The sequence below is a fragment of the Cetorhinus maximus genome, chromosome 9, assembly GCF_964194155.1.
Source record: "Cetorhinus maximus chromosome 9, sCetMax3.hap1.1, whole genome shotgun sequence".
Classification (NCBI taxonomy): domain Eukaryota; kingdom Metazoa; phylum Chordata; class Chondrichthyes; order Lamniformes; family Cetorhinidae; genus Cetorhinus; species Cetorhinus maximus.
Window position 1 is genome coordinate 144,610,450 of NC_135887.1, and position 14,111 is coordinate 144,624,560.

Genomic DNA, 14,111 nt, shown 5'->3' on the forward strand with positions numbered 1-14,111 from the left:
ATACTGCAGATGCTGGAAATCTGAAACAAAAACAGAAAATGCTGGAAAACTCAGTGGGTTTGACAGCATCTGTGGAGAGAGCAACAGTTAACGTTTTGAGTCCATGTGATTCTTCTCCACAGCTAAAGAGAAGTACAGATGTGATGAAATTTATATATTTAAGGGAGGCGGAGCAGGTGAACCTGGATAGAAGGCCAGCGATAGGTGGAGGTAAAGGAGAGATTGACAGAGATTTCATGGACAAAAGGACAAAGGGGTGTTAATGATAGTGATACTGGCTAAAGGAGGTGCTGATGGTGGCATTAAGGTCAGAAAGCAAATGTGATAATAGCAGGACAAGGGTAAGCACTCTGGAAAGAACAACCTGAACAAGTGACAGATGGCCCTAGTGGGGATTGGGCGGTGGTGGGAAAAAATATTGAATATAGGATTTATGGTGGGGATAAAACAATGAATAAAAATGAAAATAAATAAAAATTAAAAATCAGTGGATAAAAAGTAAAAATGAAAATTAATATTGAAAAAAGGGGATAAAAACGGGGTGGGGATGGAGGAGAGAGCTCATGATCTAAAATTGTTGAACTCAATATTCAGTCCGGAAGGCTGTAAAGTGCCTAGTCGGAAGATGAGGTGCTGTTCCTCCAGTTTGCGTTGAGCTTCACTGGAACAATGCAGCAAGTCAAGGACGGACATGTGGGCCTGAGAGCAGGGTGGAGTGTTGAAATGGCAAGCGACAGGGAGGTTTGGGTCATGCTTGCGGACAGACCGCAGGTGTACCGCAAAGCGGTCACCCAGTCTGCGTTTGGTCTCTCCAATGTAGAGGAAACCGCATTGGGAACAGCGAATGCAGTAGACTAAATTGAAGAAGGTGCAAGTGAAATGCTGCTTCACTTGAAAGGGTGTTTGGACCCTTGGACGGTGAGGAGAGGGGAAGTAAAGGGGCAGGTGTTGCACCTTCTGTGGTTGCATGGGAAGGTGCCGTGGGAGGGGGATGAGGTGTTGGGGGTGATGGAGGAGTGGACCAGGGTGTCCCGGAGGGAACGATCCCTGCAGAATGCCGCCGGGGGGGGTAATGGGAAGATGTGTTTGGTGGTGGCATCATGCTGGAGTTGGCGGAAATGGCGGAGGATGATCCTTTGAATGCGGAGGCTGGTGGGGTGATAAGTGAGGACAAGGGGGACCCTATCATGTTTCTGGGAGGGAGGAGAAGGCGTGAGGGCGGATGCGCGGGAGATGGGCCGGACACGACTGAGGGCCCTGTCGACCACCGTGGGTGGAAAACCTCGGTTAAGGAAGAAGGAAGACACGTCAGAAGCACCGTTTTGGAAAGTGGCATCATCAGAACAGATGCGACGGAGGCAAAGGAACTGAGAGAATGGGATGGAGTCCTTACAGGAAGCGGGGTGTGAGGAGCTGTAGTCGAGGTATCTGTGGGAGTCAGTGAGCTTGTAATGGATATTGGTGGACAGTCTATTACAAGAAATTAAGATACAGAGGTCAAAGAAGGGAAGGGAAGTGTCAGAGATGGACTATGTGAAGGTGATGGGTGGAAATTGGAAGCAAAAGTGATAAATTTTTCCAGGTCCAGACGAGAGCATGAAGCAGCACCGAAATAGTCATCGATGTACTGAAAGGAGAGTTGTGGGAGGGGACCTGAGTAGGACTGGAACAAGGAATGTTCCACATACTCCATAAAGAGACAGGCATAACTGGGGCCCATGCCACACCTTTCATTTGGAGGAAGTGAGACAAGTTTAAGGAGAAATTGTTCAGTGAGAGAACAAGTTCAGCCAGATGGAGGAGAGCGGTGGTGGATGGGGATTTGAGGAAGAAGCGGAGAGCCCTCAGGCCATCCTGGTGGGGGATGGAGGTGTAGAGGGATTGGACGTCCATGGCGAAGAGGAGGCAGTTCAGGCCAGGGAATTAGAAATTGTTGATATGACGTAGGGCATCAGAGAAATCGCGGATGTAGTTGGGAAGAGATTGGACAAAGGGAGATAGAACGGAGTCAAGATGGGAAGAAATGAGTTCCATGGGGCAGGAACAGGCTGACACGATCGGTCTGCCGGGACAGTCCTGTTTGTGGATTTTGGGGATGAGGTAGTAGAAGCGGGCCGTCCGAGGTTGGGATACTATGAGGTTGGAAGCTGTGGAGGGAAGATCTCCAGAGGAGATGAGGGCAGTGACAGTCCTGGAAACAATGGCTTGATGTTCGCTGATGGGGGTCATGGTCCAGGGGGAGGTAGGAGGAAGTGTCTAAGACTTGGCGCTCAGCCTCTGTGAGGTAGGGGTCAGTGTGTCAGACAACAACAGCACCACCCTTGTCAGCAGGTTTGATAACAAAGTCAGGGTTGGACCTGAGAGAACGGAATGTGGCAAATTCAGAAGGAGACAGGTTAGAGTGGGTGAGAGGAGCAGAGAAATTGAGATGGCTGATGTTACGCCGACAGTTTTCGATAAAAAGATCAAGAGCAGGTAAGAGGCCAGAGGGAGGGGTCCAGGTGGAGGGAGAATACTGGAGGTGGGTAAAAGGATCCGTTGAACGGGGAGAGGACTCCTGCCCAAAGAAGTGAGCACGGAGACGAAGGCGGCGGAAGAAGAGTTCAGCATCATGCCGAGCCCAAAATTCATTGAGGTGAGGGCGTAAGGGTATGAAACTGAGTCCTTTGCTGAGCACTGAATGTTCAGCATCAGAGAGGGGAAGGTCAGGGGGTATGGTGAATACATGGCAAGGGCTGGGATTAGAAGACGGGATGGGGTCAGAAGGACGGGAAGGGGTGGAGGGTCCTGGATGGGCGTTGGTATCAATGAGTTGTTGGAGCTTGTATTCCTTAACATCTGAAAGGAAGAGACAAAATTTAACTGTTTTTTTACTCTCCACAGATGCTGTTTGACCTGCTGAGTTTTTCCAGCATTTTCTGTTTTTTCCAAGACCATGATGTTCCGAAGTAGACCCAAGACATCAACGGAGACCTCCCATCTTCCGTGAGCTGTTTTGTGGTGAAGCCATGTGCATGAGGATTCACCCAGCATGTGTTGAATGTGTTCCTCCAGGGTCCAGTAGCTGTAGGGCTCCAGCATTTTTATCTCCTTGGGCTGACAAGTGGCAAGTAACATTTGCGCCACACAAGTGGCAGGCAATGACCATCTCCAACAAGAGGGAATCTAACCATCGCCCCTTGACATTCAGTGGCATTACCATCACTGAATCCCCCATTATCAAGACCCTGGGGGTTATCATTGACCTGGAACTGACTAGCTATATACTGCAAAGGCTATGGGGCCTGACAATATTACAGCAATAGCAGAATCATAGAGTCATAGAGGTCTACAGCACAGAAAAAGGCACTTTGGCCCATCAAGTCTGCGCCGGTCAATCAGGTACCTAACTATTCTAGTCCCATTTTCCAGCACTAGGCCCATAGCCTTGTATGCCATGGCATCGCAAGTGCACATCCAAATACTTCTTAAATGTTATGAGGGTTTCTGCCTCTACCACCCTTTCAGGCAGTGAGTTCCAGATTCCCACCACCCTCTGGGTGAAAAAATTGTTCCTCACATCCCCTCTAAACCTCCTGCCCCTTACCTTAAATCTATGCCCCCTGGTTATTGATCCCTCCACCAAGGGGAAAAATTCCTTCCTGTCTACCCTATCTATGTCTCTCATAATTTTATACACCTCAATCATGTCCCCCCTCAATCTCCTCTGCTTCAGGGAAAATAACCCCAGCCTATCCAATCTCTCCTCATAACTAAAACTCTCCAGCCCAAGCAACATCCTGGTAAATCTCCTCTGCACTCTCTCTAGTGCAGTCACATCCGTCATATAATGCGGATTCCAGAACTGCACACAATACTCTAGCTGTGGCCTAACCAGCGTTTTATTCAGTTCCAGCATAACCTCCCTGCTCGTATATTCTATGCCTCGGCTAATAAAGGCAATTATCCCATATGCCTTCTTAACCACCTTATCTATCTGTCCCGTTATCTAAAGGGACCGTTGGACATGCACACCAAGGTCCCTCTGATCCTCGGTACTTCCCAGGGTCCTACCAGTCATCGTGTATTCCCGTGCCTTGTTTGTCCTGCCCAAGTGCATCACCTCACGCTTATCCGGATTAAATTCCATTTGCCACTGATCAGCCCATCTGACCAGCCCATCTATATCCTCCTGCAATCTAAGGCTATCCTCCTCACCATTTACCACTCCACCAATTTTCGTGTCATCCGTGAACTTACTGATCAACCCTCCTACATTAAAGTCCAAATCATTTATACATACCACAAACAGCAAGGGACCCAACACTGATCCCTGTGGAACCTCACAGGACACAGGCATCCAGTCACAAAAACACCCCTCGACCATTACCCTCTGCTTCCTGCCACTCAGGCAATTCTGGATCCAATTTGCCAAATTGCCTTGGATCCCATGGGCTCTTACCTTCGTTACCACTCTCCCATGTGGGACCTTACCAACAGCCTTGCTGAAGTTCAAGTAGACTACGTCAAATGCATTGTGCTCATCTACACACCTGGTCACCTCTTCGAAAAATTCAATCAAATTGGTCAGACATGACATCCCCTTAACAAAGCCATGCTGACTGTCCTTGATTAATCCCTGCCTCTCCTAGTGTAGATTGATTATGTCCCTCAGAATTGCTTCCAATAGTTTCCCCGCCACTGAGGTTAGACTGACTGGCCTGTAGTTCCCTGGTTTATCCCTTCCTTCCTTCTTGAATAACGCTACCACATTGGCTGCCCTCCAGTCTTCCGGCACCTCTCCTGTGGCCAGAGAGTTATTGAAAATTATTGCCAGCGCCTCTGCTATCTCCTCCCTTACCTCACTCAACAGCTGGTGATACATTTCATCTGGGTCTGGAGATTTATCTACATTTAAGCCTGCTGGACCACTTAGAACCTCCTCCCTTTCTATGCTAATTTCTTTAAATATATTACAGTCCTTCTGCCTGATTTCCATACTCACGTTGTCCCTCTCACTTGTGAACACTGAGTTCATTTGGAACCCTACCTACGTCTTCTGGCTCCACACACAAATTACCATTATGGTCCTTACTGATCCCTTCTCATTCCCCAGCTATTCTCTTATTCTTAATGTACTTGTGAAATAACTTTGGATTTTCCTTTATTTTACCTGCTGAAGACTTGTGCTCCAGAACTTGCTGCACCCCTAGCCAAGCTGTTCCAGTTCAGCTACAATGCTGGCATCTACCTGGCTCTGTGGAAAATTGCCCAGGTATGTCCTGTACACAAAAAGCAGGACAAAGCCAACACAGCCAATTACTGCCCCATCAGTCAACCCTCGATCATCAGTAAAGTAATGGAAGGGGTTATCAACAGTGCAATCAATCGGCACCTGCTTAGCAATAACCTGCTCGCTGATGCTCAGTTTGGGTTCTGCCGGGACCAGTCAGCTCCTGATCTCATTACAACCTTGGTTCAAACATGGACAAAAGAGCTGAACTCCCGAGGTGAGGTGAGAGTGACTGCCCTGGACATCAAGGCAGCATTTCACCGAGTGTAGCATCAAGGAGCCCTAGCAAAACTGGAGTCAATGGGAATCAGGGGGAAAACTCTCCACTGGTTGGAGTCATACGTAGCACAAAGGAAGATGGTTGTGGTTGTTGGAGGTCAATCACCTCAGCTCCAGGACATCACTGCAGGAGTTCCTCAGGGTAGTGTCCTCAGCCCAACCATCTTAAGCTGCTTCATCAATGATCTTCCTTCCATCATAAGGTCAGAAGTGGGGATATTCGCTGATGATTGCACAATGTTCAGCACCATTCGCGACTCCTCAGATACTGAAGCAGTCCATGTCCAAATGCAGCAAGACCTGGACAATATCCAGGCTTGGGCTGACAAGTGGCAAGTAACATTCGCGCCACACAAGTGTCAGGCAATGACCATCTCCAACAGGAGAGAATCCAACCATCACCCCTTGATTTTCAATGGCATTACCCATCACTGAATACCCCACTATCAACATCCTGGATGTTAACATTGACCAGAAACTGAACTGGACTAGCCATATAAATACTGTGGCTACAAGAGGAGGTCAGAGGCTAGGAATCGTGTGATGAGTAACTCACCTCCTGACTCCCCAAAGCCTGTCCACCATCTACAAGGCACAAGTCAGGAGTGTGATGGAATACTCCCCATTTGCCTGGATGAGTGCAGCTCCCACAACACTCAAGAAGCTTAACACTGTCCAGGACAAATCAGTCCGCTTGATTGGCACCCCATCCGCAAACATTCACTCCCTCCATCACCGATGCACAGTAGTAGCAGTGTGTACCATCTACAAGATGCACTGCAGCAATTCACCAAGGCTCCTTAGACAGCACCTTCCAAACACACGACCACTACCATCTAGAAGGACAAGGGCAGCAATAGATGGGAACACCAGCACCTGGAAGTTCCCCTCCAAGTCACTCACCATCCTGACTTGGAAATATATCATCGTTCCTTCACTGTCGCTGGGTCAAAATCCTGGAACTCCCTCCATAACAGCACATGGTGTACCTACACCACATGGGCTGCAGCGGTTCATGAAGGCAGCTCATCACCACCTTCTCAAGGGCAACTAGGGATGGGCAATAAATGCTGGCCCAGCCAGCGAAGCACTCATCCCATGAATGAATAAAAAAAAATGTTTGATACTAAGTGTGTTTGATATAGTGGATGTTGGGAGGATGTTTCCTCTTGCCGGGGAGGCTAGAACTCGGGGGCGCAGTTTAAAAATATGGGCTCTCCCATTTAATCAGATATGAGGAGGAATTTCTTCTCTGACATGGTTGTTTGTGTTTGGAATTCTCTTCCACGGTGAGGAATATGGGCTGAGTCATTAAATATATTCAAGGCTGAATGAGATAGATTGTTGAATGCCAAGTGAATCAAGGATTATGGGGGACAAGCAGGAAATTGGAATTAAGGCCTCAGCCTGATCTTATTGAATAGCAGAACAGGCTTGAAGGGCCAAATGGCCTGCTCATGCTCTTATTTCTTCTGACATTATGATCTTATGAATGTTGGATGAGGGTGATATATAGGTGCGGACATTAGTAGAATTCCTCTGTTCTTGTTAAAATAGCAGCATAGGATCATTTACATCCACATGAGAACTTAGTTTAATGTCTCATCCAAAAGGCAGCACCCCTCACAGTGCAGCCTCACTAGTTCTACACTGAATGTCAGCTTCTGGAGTGGACTTGGAGCCCATGATCTTCTGACTGAGAGGCAAGACCACTCCTACTGAGCCACAGCTGACAGCTGTTATAAATGCATTATTTATATTTCAAAGTTTGGATTTTTATAGTTTCACTTCAACAAAAAGAGTGCTCACGTTCTTGCCCCCATGTGTGTCAGTGTTAAATGTGATATAGATACTTATTTCAGGCACAATTTTGGCAGAATATAAACACTGTAACTATTGGTACTGTGTTCAATTATCTCACTAGTTTTGGTTATCAGTCAAATTCTCCTGCTCAGCTACATAATTCAATGTTGTCATCAGGCCTATGATCAAACAAGAATAAAAGAACACTAAGATAAAAGCAAAAAAACTGCGGATGCTGGAAATCCAAAACAAAAACAAAAATATCTGGAAAAACTCAGCAGATCTGACAGTATCTGCGGAGAGGAACATAGTTATTGTTTCGAGTCCGAATGACTCTTCATCAGAACTAAGGAAAAATAGAAAAGAGGGCCCTCTATCCAGCTCTACCTGTCCCCACCCCCCCTTAATCCAGTTTATATTTCACCTCTTTTCTATTTTTCCTTAGTTCTGATGAAGAGTCATTTGGACTCGAAACGTTAACTGTGTTCCTCTCTGCAGATGCTGTCAGACCTGCTGAGTTTTTCCAGGTATTTTTGTTTTTGTTAAGAATAAAAGAACATTCATTTATATGGCATATTATTATATCTGTCAGAAGCAACTCAAAATGCTTTGTGTACTTTGTGTTGTTGTTAGGTAGGCCAACCAAAGAAAACTATAAAATGTCACTTTTTTGGATGTGTTGAAACTCAAATTGCTTAATCCAAGAAAACCTCCAATTCGGTACTCTCATTAAAGCTGCCAAAAACAGCTCATAAGAAGCTACACTTTGTCCCGCAGTTTACCTGTGGTTATAAAAGCAGCCCACGAGTATGGTGCTCAGAGATCTCTCTCCCCATTTAATGTTCTTCCTGTTTCCATTTCAAATTAAGGCTGGTTAACATTTCCATGAGGAAGAAAATCAGGTTCCATGCTTTTATATTTGTTATGTTATGATCCCGAGAGAGGCCAATGACTTTTTAAAAGAGACAAATTTCCCAGTAACTGATAGAAATAACCGACAGACAAAATTTCATAAGACCATAAGACATAGGAGCAGAAGTAGGCCATTTGGCCCATCGAGTCTGCTCCACCATTCAATGAGGTCATGGCTGATTTGATAATCCTCAACTCCACTTTCCTGCCTTTTCCTCAATTCCCTTACTGATTAAAAACCTGTCTATCTCAGCCTTGAATATACTTAATGACCCAGTCTCTACAGCCCTCTGCGGTAAAGGATTCCACAGGTTCACTGCCCTCTGATAAGACCATAAAGTGTTTTAACACTTTACTGTAACACACAAACTGAAATCAACATAGATCAAACATTACTTAACAGGCAGCTCATAGACCAAACTAAAGAAAAGGTAGTTTTTCATTAACTAACAAACACAATCAAGATATGTCTTACAACACTTTTCACTGTGCACTGTACTTCTGGCAGATTATGTACATTACAAGAACAAATCCAGAGTTACTTCCAGCAGGCTCACCTCTCCCTGCGACATGAGTTTGAAACTCCAGGTCCTCCAAAAATCATTCCACACAACATGAGTCTTCCAGAATCGACTTATACCAGCAAGGTCCACCTTGGCAACTACTTGTTCCTTAATTCTCCAAGAACCTGATTGGTTCTTTCCCCTTCCTTTCAAACAGTACATAAACACTAACCAGCATCCTACTTGGTTGTTAACACAAAACAGTCCCTCTTTGCTCTTCACAGCAGCAGCTGCTTTGCTACTGCACAAAGCAACATCTGCCTTTTCTCTCTCTCTCTCTCTCTCCATGTGTTTCAAAAAGCAGCTGCCCCTCTACTGTGAGTTACTGTGGTGGGGTATGAAAACTGTTACTTGATTTCAATAGGTTTCTTTTGAGTTTCTCCTCCATGGCAGCCAGATCACATAGGCCTATCTCCAAGCGGAGCTGTTTAGTTTGACCTCAACATTCCCTTTTTCAGAACATTCTGTTTTGCCTTAAGTCAAAGCAGACATTTTAAAAAATAATGGTCTTGTAAAGTCCAGCATTTGTAAAGTCAGTCCTGCAGCTTTGTTTATCAGAAAGTGAACTTTGCATTGGCTTCCTAGGTAAAACTGTCTCCCTTATCCATCCCTTATTCTTGATTTGTACATTCGGATTTTCATGGTCCCACATTTTTATTTCTGGGATACAGTAGTAGATTTTACAATGAAAACCAAGGCATGAAAATCACTTTCCTATCACCAGAATTACAAAAGCACGATATATAAATCATGTTTATTTGTAAATGGGGATATGATGACACTATCAAGATTCAGACCAACTGAGGTATCCATCCCTATTGGGTCTTCAGACCAATGGCTTCGTAAATGAAAATGTTATCAATTACACATTTTTAAAAATTATTTTATTCACAAGGTGTGGGCTTCTCTGGCTAGGTCAGTATTTATTGCCCATTCCTAGTTGCTCTTGAGAAGGTGGTGGTGAGCTGCTTTCTTGAACCACTGCAGTCCATGTGGTGTAGGTACACCCACAGTGCTGTTAGGGAGGGAGTTCCAGGATTTTGACCCAGCGACAGTGAAGGAACGGTGATATATTTCCAAGTCAGGATGGTGAGTGGCTTGGAGGGGAACTTCTAGATGGTGGTTTTTCCGTGTGTCTGCTGCCCTTGTCTGTTTGGATGATGGCAGTCATGGGTTTGAAAGGTGCTGTCTAAGGAGGATGGTGAGTTGCTGCAGTGCATTTTGTAGACGGTACACACTGCTGCTACTGTGCGTCGGTGGTGGAGGGAGTGAATGTTTGTGGGTGTGGTGCCAATCAAGCGGGCTGCTTTCTCCTGAGTGGTGTCAAGCTTCTTGAGTGTTGTGGGAGCTGCACTAATCCTGCACCTTATAGATGGTGGCCAGGCTTTGGGGAGTCAGGAGGTGAGTTACTCGCCACAGAATTCCTAGCCTCTGATCTGCTCTTATAGCCACAGTATTTATATGACTAGGCCAGTTCTGTTTCTGGTCAATGGTAACCCCCAGGATGTTGATAGTGGGGAATTCAGTGATGGTAATGCCATTGAATGTCAAGGGGCAATAGTTAGATTCCCTCTTGTTGGAGATGGTCATTGCCTGGCACTTGTTTGGTGCGAATGTTACTTGCCACTTGTCAGCTCAAGCCTGGATATTGTCCAAGTCTTGCTGCATTTGGACTTGGAGTGCTTAAATATCTGAGGAATCGCGAATGGTGCTGAATATTGTGCAATCATCAGCGAACATCCCTACTTCTGACCTTATGATGGAAGGAAGGTCATTGATGAAGCAGCAGAAGATGGTTGGGCCGAGGGCACTACCCTGAGGAACTCCTGCAGTGATGTCCTGGAACTGAGATGATTGACCTCCAACCACCACAACCATCTTCCTTTGTGTTGGGTATGACTCCAACCAGTGGAGAGATTTCCCCCTGATTCCCATTGACTCCAGTTTTGCTAGGGCTCCTTGATGTCACACTCGGTCAAATGCAGCCTAGCTGTCAAAGGCAGTCACTCTCACCTCATCTCGGGAGTTCAGCTCTTTTGTCTATGTTTCAACCAAGGCTGTAATGAGGTCAGGAGCTGAGTGACCTTGGCAGAACCCATCTGGATGTCAGTGAGCAGGTTATTGCGAAGCAAGTACCGCTTGATAGCACAGCTGATGACCCCTTCCATTACTTTAGTGATGATCAAGAGTAGACTGATGGGGCAGTAATTGGCTGGGTTGGGTTTGTCCTGCCTTGTGTGTACAGGACATACTTGGGCAATTTTCCACATAGCCGGATAGATGCCAGTGTTGTAGCTGGACTGGAACAGCTTGGCTAGGGGATGAGGATGGGGATATTTGTGGAGCCTCCACCTCCAGTGAGTTGTTCAATTGTCCACCACCATTCACGACTGGTTATGTCAGGACTGCAGAGCTTAGATCTGATCCGCTGGTCAGGGCCCATAGCCTTTGCAGCATTCAGTACCATCAGCTATTTCTTAATATCATGTGGAGTGAATCAAATTGGCTGAAAACTGGCATCTGTAATTGTGGGGACCTCAGGAGGAGGCTGAGATGGATCATCCACTTGGGATATGCCTGTGAGGGATATGCCAGGCCATGAGGTTACAGATTGTGGTAGAATACAATTCAGCTGCTTCTGGCCCATAGTGCCTCATGAATGCCCAGTTTTGAGATTCTAGACCTGTTCTGAATCCATTCCATTTTACCACAGTAACAATTGCCAGACTACATGACGGAGGGTATACTCAGTGTCAATATGGAACATTGTCTTCACAATGACTGTGCAGTGGTCGCTCATACCAATACTGTCATGGACAGATACATCTGTGACAGGTAGATTGGTGAGGACTTGTAGGTTCTCTCACCACCAGGCCCAGTCTAGGAGCTTTGTCCTTTAGGACTCGGCCAGCTCAGTCTATGGTGGTGCTACCGAGCCACTCTTGGTGATGGACATTGAGGCCCTCACCCAGAGTACATTCCGTGCCCTTAACACCCTCAGTGCTTCCCCCAAGTGGAAATGTCACTGGACTAGTAATCCAGTTGAATCCAGTAACAGAAAGCCATATAAACATAAAATTAACAATGATATGATCATGCTTCATCAACTAATTACCTGGACCCTAAAATAATTAGCTTCTTACGCTAAGATTAATATTTTGGAAGGAAGATCATGTTCATTATTTTACCATTTTAAATTGTAGAAGTCAAATTAAATGAATTTGATTATGCAAAATTTATTAAAATCGGTCTTTATCATAAAAGCTGTTGTGTTATATATGCTTTTACTTCATGCGATTGTAACCTGTGCAGTCATATTTTGCAGGGGTGTGGTGCTGCCAGAGTGCACTGGAGCACTGCTGTAGCACCCCCAACCAGGGCCCGTGCAGCAGAGTGCTGGGGAGTGGACTACCAAGTTCCCGGGGAAGAGAGGCTGGCTGCGAGGTCTGGGAGAGTGAGTGTGTGTGGGAGTGAGAGAGAGAGTGTGTGCCTATGTGTGTGTGTGGGAGTGAGAGAGGGTGTGTGTGTGTGAGAGAGAGTGTGTGTGTGTGGGAGCAAGTAGTGTGTGAGAGAGAGTGAGTAAGTGTGTGTGTGAGACAGAGTGTGTATGTGTGTGGGAGTGAGAGAGTAAGTGTGTGTGTGAGTGAGAGAGTGAGTGTGTGTGGGAGTGAGAGAGTGAGTATGTCTGGGAGTGAGAGAGTGAGTGTGTGTGTGAGTGAGAGAGTGAGTGCGTGTGTGTGTGTGTGTGAGTGAGAGAGTGAGTGTGTGTGGCAGTAGGAGAGTGAGTGTGTGTGGGAGTGAGAGAGTGAGTGTGTGTGTGAGTGAGAGAGTGAGTGTGTGTGGGAGTGAGAGAGTGTGTGTGTGTGTGAGAGAGAGTGCGTGTGTGGGAGCAAGTAGTGTGTGAGAGAGAGTGAGTAAGTGTGTGGGAGTGAGAGAGAGTGTGTGTGTGAGTGAGAGAGTGAGTGTGTGTGGGAGTGAGAGAGTGAGTGTGTGTGGGAGTGAGAGAGTGAGTGTGTGTGGGAGTGAGAGAGTGAGTGTGTGTGGGAGTGAGAGAGTGAGTGTGTGTGGGAGTGAGAGAGTGAGTGTGTGTGGGAGTGAGAGAGTGAGTGTGTGTGGGAGTGAGAGAGTGAGTGTGTGTGGGAGTGAGAGAGTGAGTGTGTGTGGGAGTGAGAGAGTGAATGTGTGTGGGAGTGAGAGAGTGAGTATGTGTGGGAGTGAGAGAGTGAGTGTGTGTGTGAGTGAGAGAGTGAGTATGTGTGGGAGTGAGACAGTGAGTGTGCGTGGGAGTGAGAGAGTGAGTGTGCGTGGGAGTGAGAGAGTGAGTGTGTGTGGGAGTGAGAGAGTGAGTGTGTGTGTGTGTGTGAGAGAGTGAGTGTGTGTGGGAGTGAGAGAGTGAGTATGTGTGGGAGTGAGAGAGTGAGTATGTGTGGGAGTGAGAGAGTGAGTGTGTGTGTGAGTGAGAGAGTGAGTGTGCGTGTGTGAGAGAGTGAGTGTTTGTGTGTGAAAGAGTGAGTGTGTGTGGGAGTGAGAGAGTGTGTGTGTGTGAGAGAGTGAGTGTGCGTGGGAGTGAGAGAGTGAGTGTGTGTGTGAGTGAGAGAGTGAGTGTGTGTGGGAGTGAGAGAGTGAGTGTGTGTGGGAGTGAGAGAGTGAGTGTGTGTGGCAGTGAGAGAGTGAGTGTGTGTGGGAGTGAGTTGAGTGAAGTGGGGTGGGAGTGTGGGTGTGTGAGTGAGAGGGTGAGTGTGTGTGTGTGAGAAAGTGAGTGTGTGTGGGAGTGAGAGAGTAAGTGTGTGTGTGTGAGAGAGTGAGTGTGCGTGGGAGTGAGAGAGTGAGTGTGTGTGTGAGAGAGTGAGTGTGTGTGTGAGTGAGAGAGTGAGTGTGTGTGGGAGTGAGAGAGTGAGTGTGTGTGTGTGTGAGAGAGTGAGTGTGTGTGGGAGTGAGAGAGTGAGTGTGTGTGGGAGTGAGAGAGTATGGTATAAGTGTGTGTGTGTGGTGGAGAGGTGTGTGTGGAGTGAGTGGAGGTGTGTGTGGGAGTGAGAGAGTGTGGTGTGTGTGAGAGGAGAGTGTGTGTGGGTGAGAGAGTGTGTGTGTGTGAGAGAGTGAGTGGTGTGTGTGTGTGAGAGTGAGAGTGTGTGTGTGTGAGTGAGAGAGTGAGTGTGTGTGGGGAGTGAGAGAGTGAGTGTGTGGTGGAGTGAGGAGGAGTGAGTGTGTGTGGGAGTGAGAGAGTGAGTGTGTGGGAGTGAGAGAGTGAGTGTGTGTGTGGGAGTGAGAGAGTGAGTGTGTGT